At 38.3% G+C, this 25,966-nt stretch overlaps 1 protein-coding gene across 1 annotated transcript in view; it reads right to left on the bottom strand.

Annotated features, from left to right (window-relative positions):
- LOC118784032 (catenin beta-1) overlaps positions 1-19,067 on the bottom strand; it is a 44,391-nt gene extending 25,324 nt beyond the window's left edge. Inside the window, exon 1 of the mRNA XM_036538005.1 lies at positions 18,955-19,067. The gene's annotated coding sequence lies outside the window, so the exon portion shown is untranslated. The remainder of the gene's footprint in view (positions 1-18,954) is intronic.
- Positions 19,068-25,966: the final 6,899 nt, after the last annotated feature.

Genomic DNA, 25,966 nt, shown 5'->3' with positions numbered 1-25,966 from the left:
TAAGGGCCAGTGTGTGTGCTCTTTTCTGTTCTAACCGCTCCTTTCAACTTCTTAAGTATCCAAATTATTTAGACAGGTTTAACATCTTGTGTTATAAGAACACATCACAACTGAAAACTGCTCATGTGCCCTAACTTTAGGTATTTTTTTGTTGTAACTTTCAGTTTAAAATTTTCAATGTAAACGAATACAGCAAATTAGCTAATTGAACCTATTAAGACAGGGTAATTGGTTAAAACAATGAACAGCTTACATACCAGCCCTCCGGGCTGAATTTGACACCCTTGGTCTATAGCTTCCTGCTGTTAGGTGAAAAAAATAATAAATGAACTCTAATGAGAATGACATACTGGAAACATCACTCACTCTACACTTAAGTATAATAGTAAAGACACAGCTCAGTGGTGCATATGCTTGAAGCTAACCATAGAGCAAAATTACATATGGATTCTGGATCCATAGTGAACCTCAGGATTCACTTTAAGGAGACATCGACTCACTGTTGCCTCTGGCAAAAACAGCCATACTGGTGAGAATTTGAAAACAGCTAATTATTCACCCATGAAGTGTTTTTGTTCAAATGCAAGAAACCAAACCTCATTTTTATACAGGAGGAGAGTCAACATATCAGATTTCACAGCAATAACTAACAGATTCTCTCTGCTCATTTCTGCTCATATCTCGCTTAGGTGAATAATGCCAGTCTTTTATTCTGTTTTGATTTGCTACTGGTATGGAATGAAATCTCAGGGACTGAGCACAAAGGGATAAGCAAAGTAAGGCAGAGTCAAAGCAATGTTTTTTCATAATACAAAATGAGATTTGTTTCAGTTTCAGGAAGCAACAAATGTGAATAAATAATATAAACAACACTGCTATATGTCATAAAAAATGAATATAAATAAATGCGTTGCACTTTGTTATGCTCTGATTGAATCTCTGTAATGACAATGGCTTTGTGCTTAGGTCTTTGAGAATCATCGCTATTTTCTAAGCTAAAGCGTGGTCTTTGTATAACCTCATCAATCTTGTTTCAATATTACAACATTTGATGACAGCATTACAGAATGGTAGGTGTCTTATGACAAGAAACAATAATTCTACTCTTCCTATTTACTCATATATTCTTATGTAGAGTGACCATAGCCAGCAACTAGTCAAATGACTCACTGCCGTTATGTTTTCCAGAATAACATACTGTCATAAGAGAAAGGTGGTTTTATAACAGATCAAACTGCAAGCATGTGCGAAGATGACAATAACTGTCAAATTAACTTAAAACCAAAAGAAAAATTCAGTCCATCTTTACAGCATTGTGAAAGTGTTTACTCTTTTAACTTCTAAGACATAAATACATAGTTAATCTGAATTGTGCATTATTTCCTCAATCCTTCAGATTATTCCAGCCTCAGTGTGGAATGATCTGAGGCATTTGTGAAACTAATCTTTTATTCAAGAATATGTTAGAAAATTCATTTCACCCCCTTTATGATATGTCTAACCAGAAAACAAGTTGTCTTCTTTGACATACTGTGTATGCCTTCCTTCACGTAATTTACTTTGAGCTGAGGTGTGTTCATTCCTTTATAAAAGAGCCTAAGAAAAATGCACTTAAATGTTATGCTCAGCTATTATTATTTTAGAAATAATATTAATACCATGTAATAAAATAGGTCATGAATGACTGAAATTGTAGATTTTTTTAATATTCTATACAAGATAATGCAAATAATTATACTGGTATATTATGTCATGCAATGAAGAAAATGTTTTCATCCATCTGATGGATGTTTGCGCTCAGATGTAGCCACTTATGAAACCACACTAGTATGGTAAAAGCAATTAAAGAATTTAAGTTTTCTCAACAGCAATAACAGACAATAAAGGCACTGTCTTTCTACTGTGTGTGAAGCTGTATTGAGCTCCATGTCTGCAGACGCATTAAACCTTCTCATTAAACAGAGAATCCTTGCAGCATATAATATTGTTCTAAATATTTGCATGTTAACTTTGCAATTAAACTTTGCAATTTTTATGAAGAAAAAAATTCATTGAATGAATGCAGGTGGGGAGGCAAGTTAATAAAGTCTTACATTAATTTATCTGTGATTTAGAATGAATGTATTGCATTTCATAACACAGAAATTTTGTATCACCAAGCACCAAATGACATCTAAAATGAAAATAATGTTTGTTCAAAGGAATGGCACACAAATGAGTAAAAATACAAATGTGTGTGCTCGATGCAGCTGATATCTTTAATATTTAAACAAATCATCTTTGTTCTAATCCATTTGACATTATTATTTTGAAAGTAGTTTGCCATTGTGCTATATACAAACTAAAAAGAGAAGAAAAACCTGCTTGAAAATTGCAGAGAGTTTAAAAAAAAAAAAAGAAACAAAGCCTACTTGATTCTGTGAGTCGCCATTTTGAAAAGATCACTGTTTTTTGTCTCCTTCAGCTGTGGAAGTGAATTGCGTCTTTTTCTCCCCGAAAAGGTTAAAGGCATAATTCTACAGCAGAGGGGGATTAGGTGCAGAGGATTCTGGGAATTCAGGGAGGACTGCGGCAAAACGCCTCACTGCCATACGCGATACATATTTCAGGGAGACAGACACCTGATGTAAAGACTTCTGAATTTTCTGTGTGTAACATTGAATCCATTTTTGAATCAGCAAAGGACAGCCTTTTGTATGTTTAATAACTTCATAAAAGCTGCCTAATTCACCTCCTCACTCTCCAACGAAATATAATTTAAACAAAAAATATTTTTATACATCCAGATCACGCTGTCCCATGAAATCGATCATTTTTGATCTGCTGGTTAGTAGGCGAGCCGGAGAGGTAATGCGCAAAGCAGAGACGGCAGACATCTTCTGTCTACGAACAATACACATCTTTTTCCCCGACGCCTCTCTTCAGCCACCTCAATGCATTATGGCACTCACTCACACACACACACACACACACACACACGCACACGCTCACAAAATGATGGCTGCACGATGGTACAACAACCAACAATAAATCAAAGCAAAAAAAGAGCCTGTAATGTTTGCGAAAAATAAAAAAATGATAGGTTTCCTGTTTCATTGTGTGATGAGAGAGTGCTGTGAGGAGCGAAAAGGGATGAGGAGTGAAGTATAATCACATCATGCAGGGTCCACGCTGCCTATTTACCCAAAATGCAAAGAAGGGCCGGCTCTTTAGAACTTCCCCGCTGAGCAGAGTGAAAGGCATGAACAAATCACAGACAGAACTCATCTGTGTTTATATTTTTCACACAATGAAAAACCGACTCTTTGAATTGCTTCTTTCCCCCGTCTTCGTATGAAAAATGCAGTACCCCCTCCTCGCACCCCGCCTTTGCCCAACATGTTCGTCTCCCCATCTTCCCCCAGCTATGGATATAATTAACATCCTTCAGTGCTTATTTCTGCTGTTGTTGTAAAGGCTGGTGTTGCTGTTGTTTAAAAGTAGACACACACTCTGTCTACGCATGGAGGTGTGAGTTTCTCTTTCTCTGCAAGCTCAAGTTCTGTTATTAGTTGTTTTTGTGTCTGTTTTTCACTATGATTTGAGATGAAAATGTTTATGTTCTGAACTGCCTGGACTGTCAGTCCCTCCAGTTCAGACAGGAACACAAAGAAACGAACATGAGAATGGGGCGAGACTGGCAACAGCACGGAAGTCAAAGATACAAATACAAATATACAGAAATCACATACGAAATGCAAAAAATGTTGCAAGTTCAGTTTTGAACCTGAAATGTTGTAGTGGTATATTTTTTGATGAGCAGCTCAAGTCTTTGCCAGCCTGTTCACCCTGCCGTTTCTCTCAAATCGATCACAGACACACAGAAGTTGCCTGCTGTTGCTGATCCTGTTTATGTGTGTGTATATATATGTGCATATTTGTGAGTGTGAGTGTGTGTGAGCGTGCGTGTGTGTGTGTACGTCTGTGTGACAGAGAGAGTATATCAGTATTTGGAGGAGGAGGGATCAGGCTGCATTTCCCACCCCCCACCCACAGTAAATTTATTCTCCTGTGACAGCCAGCGGTTTAAAAAAAAAACTTGTCCAGAAGAAGCACTATTGGCTGAAAGTTACAGCCTCTTGTGTTTGCTGACATACATATTCATTAAAGAAGTCCTTCTCTTTTCGTTGTGTCTCCAGTGCTCTTACAGTGGATTCCCTTATTGGATTTACTCTTGTTTTTGCATTAATAAGCATGCAGAGTAATGGAAGTCAGTTGGCCTTGTCAGTCGGTTTGCTGTAAAGTGTGCCATGCAGAGGGGGTCTGACTGAAGCTCCAATACGTGCTCTGACAGCCCACCTTCATGTTGGGTCATCCTCCATGGCACGCATCTTCCTCCATCACAGGAGTAAAGGAACCACAGAATACCAGCCTCCTCAAAGTATGTTTTTATCTCTAATTTTTGTGATTTTGACATGCAGGTCAATCATCTGTTCCTTCATGCACTCATTGCTGAATGAGAAAGCGTCTTACAACAGCAAACACGTTTTAACTGGACACTGCTGGTATACCTCCCACTCCATCAGTATAGCCACCACCCCATGCATTTGTTTGACACCGCATTCTGCTTCCTCAAACGTTACAATCAAAATTGAATAAAAGCGAATAACAGCTACTAAATGACAGAGTCGCACACGATAAACTGAATCTGAATCTTTATCATTTTATTTTTGTATTTTCTTTTTGGCTTTTTTTTTTCTAGGAGATACAGTACTACCACCATCTAACAGTTTAATGTAACTTTAGTGTTAGTCATTTTAACTGCTTGAATTTCAATCGATGTCCTTATGCTATTTCCATATTCCTAGTCGACATAGCCAGACACCCTTGATGTATAAATTGAATGCTGGGAAATCTACACTTCTTATATCAGGTTTATTCTTTCCCCCTCTTTGCCTAATATGCATGATATGAATCTTAATCACTGCATGAGGAATCTCAGCTAAACACAACCACAAGCAATATAACCACTTCAAATGCATAATATTTCCTTCGCTCATTTGAATAAAATACAGAAATACTCATTTTGTCTCAGCGGTAACATTACTCATGCTCTTTTTTGCCGGCCACATATTTTTGCAGATTGAAAAGAGAACAGAATCGATTTATTCACGCTAATCACATTATTTTACAGCAATGTTGCTCTGCCAATTAATGATGAATTCAGCATTATTTGATGGTTATGAGAAAAGTCATTCCTCACCTCTCAGGATACGGAGCAGAATGGCATGCCAGCTGCAAGTCCCTCAACACCCAGCGGAACCATGGCGATGTCAAGCGATGACGGGCCTACAGAACCAGATCCACTCAGACTCTCATTCACAGAGCATGTTAAAGTCTAAACGTCATTTGGAAAAAGAAAGAAGAATGAAAGAAAAGTAAGAAGTATAAGGAGATACACAATGTCTATGCAGCTCACGCGGAGAACTAAACTCACAGTGGCTGGTGTTTTCGTGCGGCAGTAAACTGGAGCCTCATCTCCTCTCTCCTCAGTTCACGACTACAGGGGCAGATGGGGCAGGGTGGGGGTCTGAGGGGGTTCGGGACCCCAATATTTTAAGCCCACTTTCCATGCTTTTATTTAGAAACAATCCGCTGGATGCTGAGGGCACTGGGAGCTGGACGCCCGGCTCAGCAGGGGCCATTAGCCATGGTTTGGTGGCCAACATGAAAGGGCTTCCACAGCTTCTGAGTTTGAGAAAAAAGAAATCAAGAAAAAAGACCCTCCTTTTTTCACGCACCGCAACCCCCCTCAATCCCAGAACTCTTTCAATCAACTGCACGTTCAGAGTTTGCTGTATGGATTTATGGGAAAATGCCCAGTGGCAGATGGACTCCAGGAAAAGAAACCAGGTTATCATCTCTAAAACACTCAAACACACTATATATATCTGTGGTGCTAATGAAATGAAATTCATACTGAAAAAAGTTACGAAACAGTGAGGAAACAGCAACTGTACACCTTATTGTGACAGTAGAATGCAATAAATGATAATTACTTATTATTACTGATTTTAGAGCTATTGTAACTACACAGACAACACAACATACAGAGAAAATTAAAGGCAGAGTCCTGCACCCAAATGAAAATATTTAACATATGGAATCTAAACATTTGTTTTACTGGAATAAATGATTGCATGTTACATTCTCATGTCGGAAATTGGATGAGTATTTGTCGAAAAATCTATCTTGCCCTTCTAATTTCTTTCCATCTGCATTGGTTTAATTTCCGGACAGTGACTGGAATTGAAGCAGAAGGTACAGAGCTTAATGGCAACCTCAGACTAACCTCCACACCCACTCACTCAATTACCCACAAATAAACACAATGACTTCAATTTACTCCAGAATGCACTGTGCTGTGCCTATTAAAAGCTGAATGTATTTAATTTATAAACGTAAATGTAATCATGTGCTTTCCTCCTGTCATATAGAATTACACAGCTAACTTCATATAACCAGCATTTCGTCATAACTGGGCTTCTGATGCTAATCTGTCAGAAGAAGCTGGTTCCTGTATTCCACCTGTAGACAGCATACTGTGGAAAATCGCTCAGGAAGATGAATCGTGTTAGAGCTCCTTCATATTTTAATTTGCACATTTAATGCAACATGCAGTTCAATTCCATGATTTGTATGGAATGTGAAACATAAAGGGTCGTTCACACTCATAAAATAATAATGTGTGGAAACTGAAGGAACAATTACATTCTGCTCCCACAGCAATCTTGGATGTCCTCTCAGAGAGCAATAATTATTTCCAAGCTTGGAATCTCACAAAAAATAAGTACATAAAAATAAACACACACGCTTTCAACATTGTAATAGTGGAAAAAAGTATTTCTTGAGTGTGTGACTGGAGACACAAATATTGAAAACAAGAGAATTTGGTTCGATTATTAGATAGCAGATACCAAGGTTCTTCATCCAGACTGAGCAGTGGATGTGAGAGTGGTGCTTAGCGAAACCCAAAATGGGCGGAGCTATCATGTGTTATCTGTGACTCACTAACTTGAGCCAGTCATAATGTTTTGCTATGGAGACCAAAGACATTTTGATTGGTGCATACAAGTCGGTGATTGACAGCATGGTTGGTGCATTCTCTATGGAGTGCTTAAAGCCTCACATTCCCATCACAGCTTTGAAAACCATTTTGTCACCATTGACATCCATGTGTGTCATACTATGTCTGAGGAAGGCTTGTCACTCACATATGCTTGGCAATTCTATCATTATAAGCCCTTATAGGGGACCAGAGATTTGGCTAAACACATATATCTTATACTTTACAGTATTCTCCCCTCTTTTCATCCCCAACAACATTGCTTGGCTATTAATTTGTGAGAACCACAGCAAGGCATTTTCCTGTGTTAAGTCTATGTGGAAGCCGACCACAGGATGCATTATTTGTGATTCACAGGGCTATACTACAAATTTACAGCTGATGAAATGTACATTGCCATGGTTCATTATTAATATGTATAATTGTTGTGTGTGTGTGTGCATATGTGTGTGTGTATGTGTGTGTGTGTGTGTGTGCGTGGGGGGGACATTTATTTCCACTAAATAATTCTGACAGTTGTTTTTCACACCAAAGGCCATGAGGAGGATAGGAGGATTATAATGTAGTCAACATGCTGTGGAAAGTCACCTCTGTCGAAAACACTTACTTCCTTTTTTTAAAAGTGCTACTGTGGTGCCAGACTAAATAGAAATAAAAAACAGTAAAGTATTTCATTTGCAATACATTCATATGAGGGAACAGTGTGTTATTCTGTTCTGTATAGACAATATTTATGCCTTGGAAATGGAGCTCTGGCTTTTAATAATTGTTGAAGTCAGTCATGATTATAGTCTGATGTGTGGAGGTCAATGTTGTTTCTGTAATTGAAATTGTAGTCACTGCTATTGTGTTCTGTGAGCAAAGCCTGATATGAAAAATGTAAATCACATTCAAAATGTGTTTTTATTTATATTTTCACATTATATCCTATGGACATACTGTATTTATATTTGGTTATATTTGCATTTTTTGGAAATGCATTCACTTTATACCCAAAATTAATCAATCAGCTGCATCAACTTCCAATAATAATGCTAATAATTATATGGTAAAAATAACTAGAAAACCACAAATCAGAAGGTAACAATAGATAAGTCAATAAACTCAGCTACACTAATTCTTAAAAAATCAGCATAACCTTTTTACATAAACTGAAAATATTTCAGCAACACAGACCTCTGCCAGAGTCACAACACTGACAACACATAGTTGGTTTTTGAAATTTTGGTTGTTGAGAATTATCAGGTCAAAAATAAAGCTGTAACAGGACAGTTTAATAATTAACCATTAATTAATACATTATTAAACCAGTATTAACATTGATTAAAGTGGTAGATGCCACACTCACAAATGATAACTAACAGCAAATGATTCAAAGCATTATTTTATGGGTGGTAAGTATTCATAGGTTAATTTATAATGGGGTAAATAGTATACGCTTTAGGAGAGGCTCTGCAAAACAATACATTTATATTAATATTTTACTGATGGGTGATTAATTGAACATAAAGTATTACTAGTAAAATGTGCATGCATCCAGACAAATCAAGTCACACAGGTGCTGGACAAGAAAGCCAGAAATGATTAAACAGAGGTCAGGTTGGGGTTGGCCTTTGCCATTATTCTTGCATGAAAAGATGTGAGAACAGAGCAAGAACGCAAGGGTGTACAGTGATGAAGACTTTGACATTAGCTTTTAACAAAACAACAAGAAATATTCTGCATCCCGGTTGACTATGAGTGCGTGAACCTCTATAATTTACACACTGTAATTACACCCTCTACGTTTTACATTTACATGCAAAAAAACAGCAAATCGCTTTCTCATCCACACATTGTGTGTTAATTATTTGTTGTTTTTTTCATTCTGCGTCACTGTGACTCGTTTGTTTTAGAGTTTAAAGTGACACTGTGCTGTACAATTCCTGTGTGGCTCTACATACCCTTCGCTCTTTGGCCCTCCACACAGCAGGGGGGACCCAATTACACCATTAATTAAACCTCAGCGGTGGAGGAAAAAAAAACACTAATTGGCTTCTCTGTGAGGAGAGCTGGAAACTTCCGCCAGTTACATGAAAGGATAATTGCAGTGAAAAACCGAGCACAGCAGAACTGTGTCTCTCCTGCCATCGCTTTCTCTCTCCAACGGAGGGGTATGTTTTCAGGGCTCTCTACTGTGAAGCGAGGCTACTATGTTCTAACTGTATTCTCAACCTGTATGCTACAATCTCGACTTAGACAGCGAAGAAAAGAACGCATTTCTAGATAATGCGACAGTCACCTCGCCTCTTATCTCCTGCAAATTCCATTTCAAATATTTTTACTTATCTGCCTGACAGCTGTTGAGAAGTACACACGCTGCCCTGGATCTCATTTGTTTTGCGGGTTGTTGTTCTGTTCCTCCCTCTTCCCTGAGGCCTGATAAGGCCTTTTGTTAGGGCCAGTCGTGACTGGGGGGACACTGGAGGACAGATGACATTTCTGCATAGGTTTATGGAGGCTCCCTGCTGTGCCTTCTGTAACCGGTTACCTCAAAAAGATTTAGTTCAGCCACCATGCGGGAACTCCAGCTGAGAGTCTCACACACATACACGCATGCGCGCGCTCACACACACACACACACACACACACACACACACACACACACACACAGACAACTGCATGCTGTTGCTGATCCTATGCTCTTTGCCTGTTCTTGTATATATGTGCATATATATATGAGCACACACACAGCACACATGAAATATGCACACAGAAATAAAACTGTCAGGCAGACACACACTGACACACGCTCACAAAGACACCCATTGGACCCACCGGAATTGGAATTTTTATGTGATTCCATGTATTGTAACAAAACCATTGCGACAGGCATTTTGCACACATGTATGTATTTCTGCAGCTAGGGAAGGGGAAGAGAATCCCATATGGAATAAGCTCTTAATCACACACATTCAGCAAAAAAGAGACAGGGGCATAATGGGAACGCATTACTCAAAAAGAGTTTCTTGACGTTGTTGAAAGATACTTTGCAAGGCTAGCTTTGATGGTAAATATTCCGATGGCAAATGAGCCACTGCAGCTTGTCTTTGTGTGCAGGGGATGTGCTGTATGGACTGGAAAATCTGCCGCAGGTGCCTTGCATGTGATATGGCAATGGCAGCATGTCTGTGAGCTGTCCGTGGAGTTCTGTTGCACAGCCTGTCTGAAAAAACCATGCTGCTCCTTTTTTGTTTCTTGTGAATCTGTCTCAGCAGGACGTCTGATACAATATAACACATGTCCAAAGCTTCTCTTTTTTTTCCAAAAATGGAATTGTTCCATGTAACAATCCCAGTATGACTGTATCATTATGTATTTTTTAATAAGCAGATAAAATGTTTAGGATGAGAGGTATGGAAGGAGTTTAAACTTGAATTAGTCACTGACTAATTTTAATGGCTGTGATAAGCACACACAAACATGGTTCATTTCTTAATATTCCAGTATAGAATGATTAATGGAAAAGATGATTCTGTATGGCAAATTAAAAATGTTCCAGAGGTCCTTGAAACAATTTTCCTATCTACTCCATTGTTCTTGGTATCAGTTCACCTGTTAAAAAAATGAAATGAAAACAAAGTAGCCCATATAGCATAAGCGCCAATGCAACAGTGCATTAAATCTGAAGGTGCATGTCTGAATGCAGAGCAGGTGAGATTCTGGAAAGAGCCCACCATTTTACTGAGAGTACACCATAGTCCCTTTTGGCAAACTGTAATCATTCTTACATTTTCTAGACTAGTTTTTGAATGATGGAGCTTGTTTTTGTCTCCACTGCCATTCTTGTTGCTGTTGCTGCAGCTGTTGTATACAAATCATGTCAATGATGGCCTTTTTAACTTTGACCATTGTATGCTGAAATTTAAGTGAATTACATATTGATCGGTACAGTAAAGACAAATCAAAAACTCCCCTGGTCATGGCATTTATGTCTCAGATTTAGCAATTATTTCAGCCTTGTGTTTGTGTAAGGGCATTCCGTGAAAAACTGAAGAAGGTTGCACTAAAACTAAAAATTAAAATGGCTTTGTGTGTTAAAAATGGGTGTGGTAAAACTAATTTTTCTGAATTTTGTAATGCAAGAAAAAGTCACTGAGTGGTAAATAAATAGCCAGTCAAACATCTGTCAAATTTTGCTCTCCCCCTGAAAGACTCCTGAAGTTACCCCTTTGAAACAGCAGGACATTGACATTGACCTTTAACCTTCAACCTTTGTTGGTGAGCAGATAAAAATAAGCGAGCAGGGGCATCAATCTGCACTTTGTTTATTTTCCTTTAAATCAATCTTGAAAATATTGAAATACCTGTACCGTATTCCTTTTTATCTGTCCAAAAACCCACTGTTTTGTTTCATATTGTTCCTCTGTAGACTGAGTGGCATCACATATCAACACAATATTTGCTCAGTTAAGTATAAAAGAAAAAAGAATAAAAAGGCAGTCTAAAAAGTAAAACTGTAAAACAATTCTCTAACATTCTCTTTTAATAAATTGTTAATAAATAAATATATTCATTAATGACTGATATTTATGCTCAGAATATTTCTGATTAAATTACATCCCCCAAAATTCATTGTTAAAAGCATAACTATTGTGTATGACATCAATTCCTTGCTAAAGTCTAAATATGAAAGAAAACAGGGCTGATGAAAGATGAAGCATTTTCAGCTGCAATCCAGACTGATTTCAGCTGCCTTGTCACATGTATATTTTTGTATTGTGTAACTATACATGAATGTGACAGAGTGTATGATTTTAGGGATCATCTTAATTTAAGGAATCAGGGAATATCTCTTCCAATATTTTAGATTTCTTTACTGTAAAGCATATGCCAAGAATATATGCATTGTGCATTATTCCTTTCATAATTAATATAAAATAAAACTCATTTTCAAATTAAAAGTAAAAATCTGAAAATTAAATTTCAGGGTGGAAATTACAGTTAAGAATGAAACATTTTCCACCTTGTAGTAGTAGATGAAAAAACTGTTAATGGTTCTACAAATCAAGCTCAGGTTTGCTAGTTCTAATCACAAGCTACTAATAAAAACATACTATTTCAGCGAGGCGCTATTACAGACATAATAAAAATGTTTGAGGCCTACTGGTCTGAATCCAATGGCACAGCTAAGATAGAAGCCATCTCTGGCCCATCTCTCAACAAGAATACCTGGAGAAGGAACTTTGAGAAATGCATTCAGCTTGATTAAATACACACAGCAATGCATGATTCGCAGAGATATGATGGCTGGGTTGTCAGCCAGCTGAACAGGTCTTCCTCCCAGCAGCTAGAGGCAAAAGAGATTTCAGGCAATACAAACAATTACACTAATCCTCAACCACTAAAGAGGAAATTCACAATCTTTTCTTTTTCATCTAAGGGCACACAAACAATTAGACCAGGATCTCAGAACAACAGAGGCCAATTAGCACTGGTTAGCAGGCTAGGATACCACCATCTCTACAATGTAGTTAAAAGGGCAGAATTCCTCTTGTAAGACACTTGGAGCTAGGAAGATTATAACTAGCCAGCTTAACCATATATGCAACAGTGCCACACATATTTCACTGTTAGGTACTTGATTTGTTAGTAACAAAGTAAGAAATTATATAAATACCATAATGATGGATCACTGAAATGTATGCACAGCCCAAAAAAGAACATTGTTCAGATGCCTTTACACCAAGTCTTTGCCTGAGGGTCACATCACACTACATAGGTGTGGCTTCATTTCACAGCAAACAGCAAAGCTGTTTGTGGTTTTATTGCATAATTAATTGCTGGGAAAGAAGTGAAACAGGTTCTCAGCAATATTTTCTGTATTTTATACTACATGAGCTGAACCAATGCTGCGTTTTCTAGCTTTGTGTGGTATTATGTGTATTTATATTTTCATTAATGCACCTGCCCAGTGGTGACTGGGTATGATTTTTAGTGAACCTACATTTCGCTCAACACAGAACAGATCAAATAAATTTCTGTAGTGCTAAGGTTAAGACATTTTTCTGATTTGGCTTCCTATGACTTTCATTTACAAAATATATTTTTGCCTTTATGTATGCATTTCACACGTCATATGCTTTTGGTAGGTGTTGGGAGCTTCACGCAAGGCCGAATCAAGTACATAGATATGCTATGAATTAAAATTTTGACCCAAAATAAATCACACCCCGTGAAGTTTGCATCACATTAGAAGTCATTAATTGAGCTCCACAAATGCTTTTGTAGTAGCTGGTGTAAAGAGTGCAATACAATTTGTTTGTTTGGAATTGATTCTGAGTTAATGCATACATTTGTCACAGATATACAGGTTTAAGAAGATTAAATGATTGGCAAAGCTCCAGTCATGCTTCCCTTGTCTCTGTGGTCAAATAAACTGTGACTTTGCCATGACTGCTGTGTACGCTTTTTCTGTTAGGCCGCTGATATCACTTTACCTGTAACAAAATAACACAACACCTTGAAAATGAAATCGATTTTTGGAAGTTATCTTGCAGCTGTTTATACAACAGAGTTAAGACTATTCAATAGCTGAAGGACTGAACAGTAATAATGGTATATTTCTAAATAATAAAAAATGTGCAGTGCTATCAATAACTTAATTATTTAAATCAATCATCTTTGGTGTGTTCATATGAGTCAGTGCTTGATTCATAAAACCTCATTGCCATCACAATCAAATGTATAATTAAGTTCCACATCACATAATTTAACATAATTACATACTCTACAGATAAATTAGGTTTATGACAGCCTATGTTGTGTCTCAGAGCATGCACACAGTACACGGGCTTAAGGGAAAGAGAGGAGTTCATGGCATTTCAGACTCTTTAATAACTTTAAACCCAATTTCAATTAAAAAAAAATGCTTTATTGAATTGAAAAACACAGATTCTTGTTAATAAACCATGTACATATTAAGCAGAAACAGCAATAGCAATACAACAGATAAAAAAGGCAATAATATCAACTAATAATTTATTGAGGACCTTTTTCTTTTTTGACTATCATATTGTCTGAGGAGTCATTTTCTGATTGACCCTATCCAAGCAACATGCACAGGGACTGTGGTTACAGTAAGTTTAGGATGAATGTATAATCCATTGTGTCAGACAGTGAAAAGGGTAGGACACCACAATGGCTGGTGTGTATGAGCAGCACTGATCTTCAGTTGAAACACCCATTTCCCCTGATGGTTCTACAGAGCTTGCTTGGATGTCCCCTCGCTTTTCTAAATGACATTGTTGAAGCGAAAAGTCAAACCTGGGTCTCTCTGACCTCAATCTACACATTCAAGATAAGTTGGTTTGGTTGTAGACTATTTTTTATTATAGGCAAGAAACAAAAGTACAGTTGGTTATCTTAGCTGGACCCAAATAAACAAATGCTGTGAACAAGTGGACATACATGCAAGAGCAAAGACCCTGTGGGCGTCCTGGAAGCCAATAATTCTGCTTCACCAGAATTTCCCTCTTGCACCTACAGTTTTGAGCCCGATTATTACCCTGCTTTCACACTGCCATCCCGTCCCATGTAATCTGCATGCATGCTTTTTGCACAGGCAGGTGAAGAGAACATCTGCGACTCTCGGCTACCTCCTGCTGTTTTTAATCTATATCAATAACATCAGAGCTGCGCGCTCCGGCCCCTGCTCCTCCTTCCCACAGAGTGCGGCGGCGCGGAGGGGATCACTGCCACAGAGAGAGAGGGGGGCCGCTGGGGTTTAACTGCGGCAGGAGGCCTCTGTGTGTTTGTGTTCCATTTAAAGTGTGAGGGTTTCTGCTGTATCGATTCACCACCGTGCCACATGTCCCCGCCCCCCCCCCCCCCAATCCATCCATCCATTCCCCTGCCAGCAGAAAAGGTGGTGGTGGCGGGGGGGGGGGGGGGGGCAACAACGAGAGGGAAAACAGAGGAGGTGGAGGGAGAAAGAAAGCGGGGAGAAGGATAGAGAAAATAGGGGGTGTGGGGTGTGGGGGGTAGTGTTGTATTCTTATTAAAAGTCTTTTCAGTCAAATTTCTTAATTTCCCCTTGTGTCTTTACAGGGTTCATCATGTCCAGTCTAAGTCAAAAGCATAATTTCTAGAGGAATCTCAATAAGATTTAAAAAAAAAAAACCTTGCATTTAAAGAGCCACCTATTAATCACGTTGGCCAGTAATTGTAATCTGTTATTTATACACATCTTGTTAGATAGATATTAACTGCATTCAGAGGATTTCACCCAAATCAAAATTTTCCTGTGTTGATTATATCACATATAAACTTTCAATTCAAATAAAATGTACACATGCTTTCCTATTGTAAAAAATATATCAACACAAATGTAATTAAGTACCATGAGGTCCACATGAACCATATGTCACAACTGGTTGATTATTATGTTCAATAAGGCAACGCAAAAATACATGTGTCATTACTGATAAAAATTGGATTTTATTGTATGCATTCTGTGTATTTTACATTTTGCACTTATCTATTTTATATACGATTACATAGTTAACATAAAATAATATTTGTTATTTTACAGATATTTTGTTTAATATAATAGATGAATTAAAAAAATCCAACCTATGGCAAACAAGCAAGCTGTATATACAGACACAGGACTATAAAGGTATTTTCCTAATGGAATTATATTCATATTTTCCAGCAATAGGAATCACTTGAACTTACAATTACAATTTCTAGTATTACACTCTTGCACACACACACACACACACATACACACATACAGTATATGCACTCAAAACACCTAAGCATGTTAAATGTGGTTATTTTAAATAGGGGAAAACTATTGTCCATAAAAAGAGAGCAGATTAGCAGGACCTTAACATTACTGTTAATGATGTCTTGTAATGTATGAAAAATACCTAAATCTGGTCACACTCAAAGGTGCAATGTTTTACACTTATATCACATCTTGGTCAATATCAAGTATATCAATCAACCTGCACATGTGCTACGATGCTCTTCTTCCTACCCGCAGAATGAGCTCAACAAAACAGCAAGTCGAGGTGCGAGGATCTCAGGGTGCTACAAAGAGGTGACCCCCTAACAGGAAGCAGGTGGCATTGCGCCATAGTGGTGGAAGCTGGGCCTTAAACTAGAAGGCTGCAGGTATGATGCCCAGGTAGGAAACCAGTGCTGTGCAACCGTATCCTTCAGTGAGGTACATAACCCAGATAGCTGCAGTGAATAGTCAGCTGCACAGATAGCATGCAATAAAAGGGATCCAAGCTGCCATGGATGTGGGTGTGTGTGAAGCAAACAAATAACATACTGAAGGAAGGATTGTGGTGAGTAGGCTTGTTTTATACCTAAAGTGCCTGCATTCATTGTAAGTAAAGCAAAATGTACATATATAATAACTATAATATTCCTCACATACTTGAGGTGACGAGTAAAACATTTTGATCAAATCAGGGTAGTAAGTTTAAAAAAAGCTGCAAAATTGGACTTGGACTGCAGTCTTTGACATGCATGACGTTATATTTAATAGTCAGTGAAATTTTTCAAATTTATATCATTGCACAGGCTAGGGTTTTGTATAGAAAATGGAAGCTCTGAAATAAATTCTCATATTTATAGCAATTCTCTCCATAACCTATGCACTAAAGGACATTTTATTAATCAAATAGCACCGCCGAAATGTAAATTCTAAAGGTATCTGGACAAGATAGAATATTAATGTAATAATATAAAGCTCTTTATGGAATACCAATGATCTTTATAACATATATTTGACAGACAGCATGTACAAAACAAAGTCACATGTTTTAAAGTATATAGTTACTGTTGAGTACTTATTATTTAGCACTGAAGATTGCTTCAGTAAAAAAAAGAACAATTATAAAATAGTACTAAAAGAGAATTAATTAAAGAATGTATACATTTCTTTACCAGAAGACAAGAAGTAAGACTAATCATTTTTAAAGACAGAATTTAATTTGATAAGTTTCAAATCAATAGAAATAAAGTGTGGTATAAAATGGTTAATTGCTAGAATATTTTAATGCAAGGTATATGCTCCCTCTTGGCTTTGAAATACTTATTTAGTTCATTTACAAATTAAAGGTTATTTATGTAAAATTCATTAGGTTCACTAGGGCATTTTTACATTTTTTTTATGAATATTAACCTGTCAGCTGATCTATTTAATTTAATTTTTTTTCTTTAAAGAAAATGCATTCATATATTTCCTCTTCTGAATTTGATCTAGGTTTTTTTTTTAAAGGTGTTTGTTTTTTTTTTAAATGCTAATAACATTTTTCATTTATTGCAAATATGTTTAGAATTTTATTCTGCATCTGTCCCCTCTTTTAAAATAAAAGCTTTTTCCAATACAAGAAGACATTTCAGACTGATATATATACAGCGGAAATGATTTGTTTAAAACTGAGACCCTTTAAAACAAATGTCATGGAACCCAGAACATTATACTGTTAGGCTTATGGGTTTTACCTGAATTCCTTGGTTAAAAAAAATGCAAAAATGCTTTTCTAGATGGCTCATGTTAATGTATCCTTGTATCCCTATTCTACCATAATTTATTTTTTGGAATGTGCAAAACATCTGGTAAGACTTTAAAGCTCTGGTACAACTCCATTTCAGTCTCATTGTCACTTCGTCCATTGTTTCTGTGCAATGACCTGCACACTGCAGGGAAGATCAGGTAACTGCAAACTGACATTGTAATATTACCACGTCTTTACTATATTATATGCCCTTTATGCTGATCTGTAAAGAAAAGTGCAACCAGACATCTGCTGTAAACAAAAAACAAATTTCCACCCTCTCTGCACACAGCTGCCATCAGCCAGCAGCCAGCCTCTGAACTGAATCAATGGGAGAGCAGGTAACCAGTGATTAGAATTCTGCTCCTGTAGTGCAGCCTTGTCTAAATCGTCCCAAGACTTTAAAAAGGTAACAAGCCACTATCGGCTCTGTGCTACAGCCGGCCTCGTAAGGCAAAAATCACCTAACGGTTCTCATAATGAGGTGCTGTTGTGTCTCAGCTTGTGGCGTGCAGGCTGTCTGCAGTACAGGGAAGGAGAGAGGAGAGGCACAGTGACTCGGCAGTCAATCCGCTCTCTCACCCACCAGTCAGGCAGCGCCGATCCAAACCCAGCTTAGCGCTTAGCGTGGCATGCTCTGCGCTCAGCTAATCATTTTACATTATTTACACTTTTTTTCTGTTTTTTAATCATGCAACTAGCATTACATAATTAGGGCCGCTCAATTTTGCTGCGCTTCAGAGAGCGCAGGAGCGTATATCGCAGCTAATTTATGCTGTGCCTGCTTCTGACAGCGAGAACCGTCCTCTGCTGATATCTTCATATACTTATGGAGAGATATAGATCTTAGGCTTTGCTTGGGAAAAAAAAGAAGAAAAAAAACAGTGTGGAGTGCCACTCAGAACCCAGCATAAAATTGCATAAGCAGGTCTTTAATCAAGCTGTCTGCACAACATTAATGTTCTCCTATGGCTTCTCTTCAAAGACAAAAGAATTGACAAATTGCATGAGGTCATTGTGCTCTGAAAAGGTTCCACAACTCTGTGCGCCAGTTATAGCTAATAATTTGGCTAAATTCAGTTCTCCTCTCTCCTTCTCCCCCTCTCTCTTTCCATCCCCATAACACATCAGCTCAGACATTCAGGTCTCTGACCACAATACACACCGCCTCACAGCTCACAAGATCTCAGAGGGCCCTGCAGTGAGCCTCATCACCTACAATAGCCTGGTGTTGGCTGTACAATTTCATTCAAGGCAAAGCGGAAACACTAACGCACACCTCCAACATACCTGGCATGGACCAGAACTTGTCCTCCCTCACACAGGAGAAACAGAGACGCCACTCTCGGAGGCCAAGTCCAAAGTCCACTTCCCTGAGCAAACTTCTCCCTTTGCTTGGTGTCCAGAGGGTGAGGGTACAATTTGCCTCTTCTACCTAAATGGTAAAAATCCTGTCTCCACCCTGTGAAAGATTCAGGAGAAAACCTGTTTTTTTCCCCTTCGTTCATCCCTGTGATGTTTGCAAGCTGAAAGCCTTGAAGATTCAGCTTTTCTTTCTCCTAAATCTGTGGACTTGGAGCTTTGATGCCCCCCAGCTGAGCACAGTGTGGTGTCTGAACCAGAGAAGAAAAACTGTTTTTTCTTTTTTTTTTTCAGAAAGAGATGGGGAGAAACCAAAGGGGGTCCAAACTTGGACTGATTTAACATTTCATCACCTCTCATCTCATTGATGTCAGGCTCAGGGTTTGTGGCCTCATATAGTTTGAATGTTGTTTGATTGAAATGAATGTCTTTCCAACGGCAGAAAAAAAAATGTTTCAACTCATATTTTCAGGCGGAAACCCATTTTTAACATGGCATTTTTTGCCTTTCAGCATGAACAATGGATGGAGAGTATATTCCTTTATTGCATGAGGTTACATCCATCCTACCTGGTTTGTTTTATTTCTTTTCTTTCGGGGAAGGTATCCAATCAATGGCCACTACGCAAAATGGGCTTTCGAATTTTGATGAGTAACTGGGAACAAACAACGTGTGACAGTCATGTGCCAGTGTGTCAAACGTGGAACAGAATGTAATGACACTGGAAGTGTGTCTCTCGAAATCACAGTACTTTTTTCCACTCAGGATGATGGGCAAGGCTTTGAATATTCACAGAGTACTTCTTGATTCTATTGAACTGCTTTACACTTCTCTGTAGACACTATGTCGCCACCTCCAAGCCAGCAAAGTGGCGCAGAAAAAAAACAGAAACAAAACAAAACAAAACAACACATCATCTCTTTCCCTTCAATGCCCTAACAGAGAATTACCATCTTATGAAAGACAAAAACCAACACTGGCATTGACGTTCGGCTGCTTTGGTCTGCGCGCGTTGCCAGAGTTGCACGGGACCCAGTGAAATCCTAAACCAATAAGACCATAATGCACTTTGTGGAAAAGCCGTAATGTTATGCAAATTGCTTTTTTTGCTGAAGGGGGCCCAGCGTATTTTCCTGGCTGCCGTGTTGATAACCCCCATTACGAGGGGATTAGGCAAATGCTGATGTTCTTCTTCTCCTTGGAAACCACTCTTCATCCCACATCAAATCCCGTGATCAGTTATTCTCTGTCGGGGAATTTTTTTTTTCTTTTGGTTTTTTTCTTGGGGAAGGTTGAGTCACCAGCAAAATGCACTACAGCTCTGTAAGTTTTTTTGCTGAAAATTGCCAAAGCTTCCACACCCTCCCTTTGCTCCTAGTTCTCCAACGACATGTGCAGCTCCCTGCCATCAATGCACTCTGACCTTTTCACACTGATTTCTGTTATTTGCATGTACACATTCTAATGACTTTGACCCGTCTGCTGTCAGATCACTGTGTGCTTCCTCTTGCCGGTTGTTATTTTTAAGGCAAACATCGCAGATGCAGAGCATTATTTATTCTCCGAGTTAACATCTATTAATAATTCAAATGGCTGCGTGTGAACAGGGCCCCATACTGGCCATCTCTGTTTGTTCTTTCTGCGGGAGAGATTAATCTCTTCAGTGTGAAGCTGGGTCTGTCCTTCATATTGCTGCCTGGGTCTCAGTGAGGGGGACCGAGTGGCCCCCAATAACTGCAACTCCCAGGCTTTTCCCCTTACATTCAATACAACATCAGGACTGTTCCAATGGCACCGACTTTATGAGCTATAATAATTTCTCATTCCCCTCCTTTCTCACTCATGGTGTTTAAAATTACTATAATGAGCCATTAACAACATAACTGCACTATGATCTAAGTGTGAAATCACTTGAGGATGTACTTGCTATTTTGATACAGATGTGTTTGACCCCATGCCTGGTTGACTATGTACAGTACATGTGTTTAATCAAATGGGAATGCATTTACGCATATGCACGTGTAAAAAAATGTTCTCATTACTGCAGTGTGGTTAGTGAGTTGACTAAATATTTACACACATACCTTTTTAACATGACGCATAAGAGCAGGCTTGTGTCCACATGCATTTGACCTTAAACCTTACTGTCACAGTCATATGGATGGTTCCCATCTCAGGCAGATGCTCAGAGGTCCACAGCGGTGGTGCTGTGAAGGACAGGCAATGGCATATTTGTGAGACTGTGTTTGAATCTGACAGGCTCCTGTGAAAAGTGGATTTGCCTTGCAAAGAGGAATAGGATGTCTTTGGAGCAGAGCCCAGAGCAGATGCAAAGTAGCCTAACAATTCAAATCAAAACGCAATGAATAAAACAAATTCAAACGTTATGTATCAGGCCTTTTAAATGACAGCTATTTTGGAACAGGTGTGTGTGTCCATGTACGTGCTTATGTAGTGTGTTTGCCTGCATGTGTATGTGTGCTTAAGGTGTGTGTATGTTAATACTGACAGGTGATAAATGCTATCAGTCTTCCTTCTCTACAGTTGGCATTTTCTTGACAGCTGCTTATGTGTTTGCATGCAGAATATTTCCTCCCGGAATTTTCCGGTTAATCTGTATTTAAATGTAATTAAATGCAGAGGCAGAGGGTTTCCTCACCACAACCCTCGCAGCCTGGCTTGTCCCTCCTGCTTTTTTTTGCAGTTTAAAATGTAAATGTATTTCATCCCTGTCACTTCCTAATCCGCGCCAGCGCTGGATTTTTATCGCGCTGTCACATCCACCTGATGCATGTGACAGAGTGTTTTCGTTTGGCCGTGCTCGCAACATCCTGATGCTCCCGCTACACCCCGGCCACACGCCTGGCTAATCCACGCCTTCTTCAAATGTCATTTCCATAACTGAGCTCTTATTTCAGGCTCCCTCTGAGAAGAGCCTCCCTGACAGGAGCTGCATGTCGGAGGGCCACATTAAGTGCAAATGACCTTTTAATTTAATTTAGGTCAATCAGAGGGAGGCTTACAGCACGCTCTTGGATTAGTCAAAATTCTCCTGCTTGTTTTCCAATTTGCGCTTACTATCTTCTGCCAAGCATTTATTGAGCTTAATGCAGTGCAAATTTAAGCATGATCAAGAACTGCCAGTCTGGAGATGTGAGCATTTTTTTTGTATTTGAAAATCAATAATATATTGTGTTTCAGTTATGTTATTAATGAAAATTCAGATGGATTCAAAGTAACATCAGCTGTGTGTTATTTTTTATGAATTTGGATTTGCAGTAACAAGCATGTTACTTCAGTTTCCTCCTAAATCTGTTTGATATGAGGACTAGAGTACAGAATATTTATTAAGTCCTCTAAGTCCTTACATTTGTCATTTATAATACAAAAGTATTAATATTTAACTATATTTTCCATTATTGTATAGAAATAAAAGAAAAAAAAATATGTTTAATCAAGCCTCTAATATTCTAAAATTTATTTATACCAGTCACCCTGAACTGTATTTTACAATAAAGAATTATATAATTATATAATATATGCCAAAACTTGAGGGATTTGTGTGGAATTGCAATGGATTATTCTGGACTTCAATGTTTTATTCATGTTTTCTGATTAATTTTTTAATGTTGTATTTTTTCAGTAAGGTCAAAGATAATTTTCCACTTGTGGAAAAGTGAAAATTTCTGTTTTATTCTTTTCTATTTTGTCCCATTTTGTGCCCATATGCACTCTTCGCAATGCAAAGACAGTAATGTTGAACATAAGGTGAATACATTTTCTTATTAGAGAAGCTTTGTTTACATGTAGCCTCAGTGGGTGGTTTTCATTTGTATTCATTTGCATATTATAGGCTCTGCAAAAAATAAATTGGGCCTGCACTGATAGGCGTGTTTCAGGAGTCACAAGGCAGCGTCACTCAAACTGTTTCAAGCTGTTTATCACAAACTATATTTTCAGGTTTTATTTTTGATTTTGATTGAGCACCATCATTCCTTGTAGTTCTGCCTTATTTTAATAAAGATTGTATTTATAACAATGGCGTCTTTAGATATGGCGCATGTTAGACCGAATGCACAGTGAAGCGTGTAGCACTGTGTACAGGAAAATGTTGTAACGGTAGTCCCTTATTTATACTGTCCTACACTAGTATGAAGCATGGATAAATGCTTTAGCTACTGGTGCTGATGAAATAGATGCCGGAGTGGAAGTCTTGCATCAGATGGTATTCCCATGTGGGGGAAGCATCTATGATGGAGATCCTCCCACTTCACATCACTGTTCTCATGTACTAACTTCAGTTTAAGCCACTGTTTTCACTTGTTGTGAAAAAGGGTTGTGCGGGAGAGGAGGTGACAAACTGGGCCGCTTTATGAAGGAAACTTGCCACAATATTGCCTTTGAGGTGTGCTTCACCCAAATCTTGAGGAAGTAGAATAAATAGTAAAAAAATTGAATTTACTTATTGAATGGGATTGATGAATTTGGTCTGAAAACATACAGTACTTCAGGTACGAAAGCCTACGCATTGATTCTTGGAGGTACAGACTTAAGTCAAAATTATCTTACCTGCTGTATAAATTTACAAATGGATGACATTAGATCATCCATTAGATTACATTTTGTCTGCTGAATAATATAATATAATATAATATAATATAATATAATATAATATAATATAATGCAGTTGCAGAATGTAAAATTCAGCAAGTAAAAGCATTTGATGCTTAAGTTCATGTATAGTTCAAATTTTCAAATGATCAAGGCAATTCTGGAACCTCTTACAGAAGTGTTTCATCATCATGATGAGCAGCATTATGCTCCCCTCTGCAGGATTCTCTCGTATCTGTGTCATACCTCAGAATTTCTAATGATGTCATCCTCAACATGTCGGCTTGTTGTGTTTGGAGCTGGTGTTGCCACAGTAGCCGGTGGTTACCGCTCTGGAATGGAATGCACAATTGAGGTGAGAAAGTTGACTTCATCAACACTTTGGGAGGAGACTGACAGTGTGGACGGGATAGTAGGAGTCTGGCATGCCTGTAGATGGTGGAGCACCAGTAGTGGTTCTAGTTACACATGCACACTCATCACTGACAACTGGTGAGCTACAAATCTGGGAGGCAAAGAACTTCATTTTGATCATTACAATAATTGTATTACTTGATTTGTTTGGTTAACACGCCTGTCAGTTTCAATGAGGATGACCCATTGGGCCGATAAACTGTGTCCAAAGTAAATCTACCTTTATTCAACTCATTTGAAATAACCGTAGTTGTAATGCTGTCGTAAAAAAAAAAAAAAACTAGAAGTTTTTAAAAAAATTCTACAGTAATTCTGTTGCAATTAAATTGATTGATTGTGATGTGCTTACAGGTAATGCTACCAAATCAGACACAATCTAGTAAACAGGAATCAGCTTATGGGTGATCCTGACTAAAACTGTCAAGCTTCTCAGTTGGACCATCATCAGAGGGGAAGTACTCTGCCTCACCTATTTGCTGGTTACTGGATGCCTATAATGTGTGTGTGTGTGTGCGTGTGTGTTTGGCTTCATTTGGTGAGTGCTAAGAGTAAATAGGCCATACATGTCCCTTGTTTCCATGCCTTTTAACTACAGAAACATTGACCTGATTTATGCATCAAAACTCCACCAAGCCAACCCTCACTGTAAATTCTGAGTGTAATTTAGCCTCAAATTTAGTCTATTTTCTGCATATTTGAATGATCCCCCAGCTCAGTGTGTGTGTTTGTGGAGTGAATAACCACTAAGATGCCTGTGTCTGCATGGGTTTGCTCGGACTGTCGGTCTCTGTGCTCCTTTTAAGTCTAGACAGACTAATGGCTGTAAATTGAGAAAAGTGACCCTTCCAGACCGCAGCTGACCAAGCTGGGTGGTCACACACAGAGATCACAGTGTCTGTCTGGCTCTTTTTCATGCCGGTCAGACACTGGGAAATAATGGAGGTCTTAAAGGGGAGGTTTTAAAGGGGAGCAGACTGCACACGGCTGCAGACTGCCCATACAGGCACAATGACATTTTTGCAGCAGCTTTTTTCTGTATCTCTGCTGCCTCTCAGTAGCATTCTGCTGTGGGACCCTGACAATATTTTAACATCATTTAAATTGTTTTTTTATTTTAATATTTGACACTTCCACCAACATTGATGCTTGTTTTTTCAAGTGGCAGTCAGAAGGGGATGGAAGTGGAAGGAGGATATTATTACCATTGGGAATCAAGTGAAAGATGTAGTTTGCAGGAAAATGCAATAAAATTATTCACTGGTTTAGGTAAAAACTGTGCATTTGGGAGGGTTTGTTGTTAATTATCTGGAAAAGCAGCCTTTTAATGTTTTAATGTTTAAAGTGTTTTTTTTTTACTGGTAGCATCATTGATCAGATGGGGATCAATGCTTTTTTCTGCTTGCTTTACCGCAAAACCTAGATCAATGACCTGAATAATGAAAGTGCTTGTATATGTTCATGTGAAACACTCAACCTGGCTTCTACATTGATCTAAACCACTTATGCAATAAATTCTAAAACTTGGCTGTGCAACTCTGGAAGCCAGTTCCTACAGCCATGGCAACAAAGCATTACAGTACCTAAAACTCAAAACTGATTCCTCTCAGATCTGTTTACAGCTATAGAGAGGAAGCCTGTGATAGACCTACAGTTTATTTTTGAATATATGCATGCATTTGGTTAGAGGACTAAATCCCATCAAATATACATTGCATTCTGTAAGCAGACATTTTACAGCGGCCTCTGTGAATCCCTTGATTTCACTACCATAAGTGAAGACAGCCATCTTCTCCCTTCCACTCTTTTCTTTCAAACAGGCAGAAATGTGAAAATGGCCAAACTACATTTTAAACATTTCAAACACAGAATATGCTTCATTCTACTTCCTGGGTGTATATATTGATAGCTGGTTGTG

Source organism: Megalops cyprinoides, chromosome 10 (genome assembly GCF_013368585.1).
Source record: "Megalops cyprinoides isolate fMegCyp1 chromosome 10, fMegCyp1.pri, whole genome shotgun sequence".
NCBI classification, from domain to species: Eukaryota; Metazoa; Chordata; class Actinopteri; order Elopiformes; family Megalopidae; genus Megalops; species Megalops cyprinoides.
Note: the sequence above shows the minus strand (reverse complement) of the source record. Positions and strands in the feature narration are given on the sequence as shown.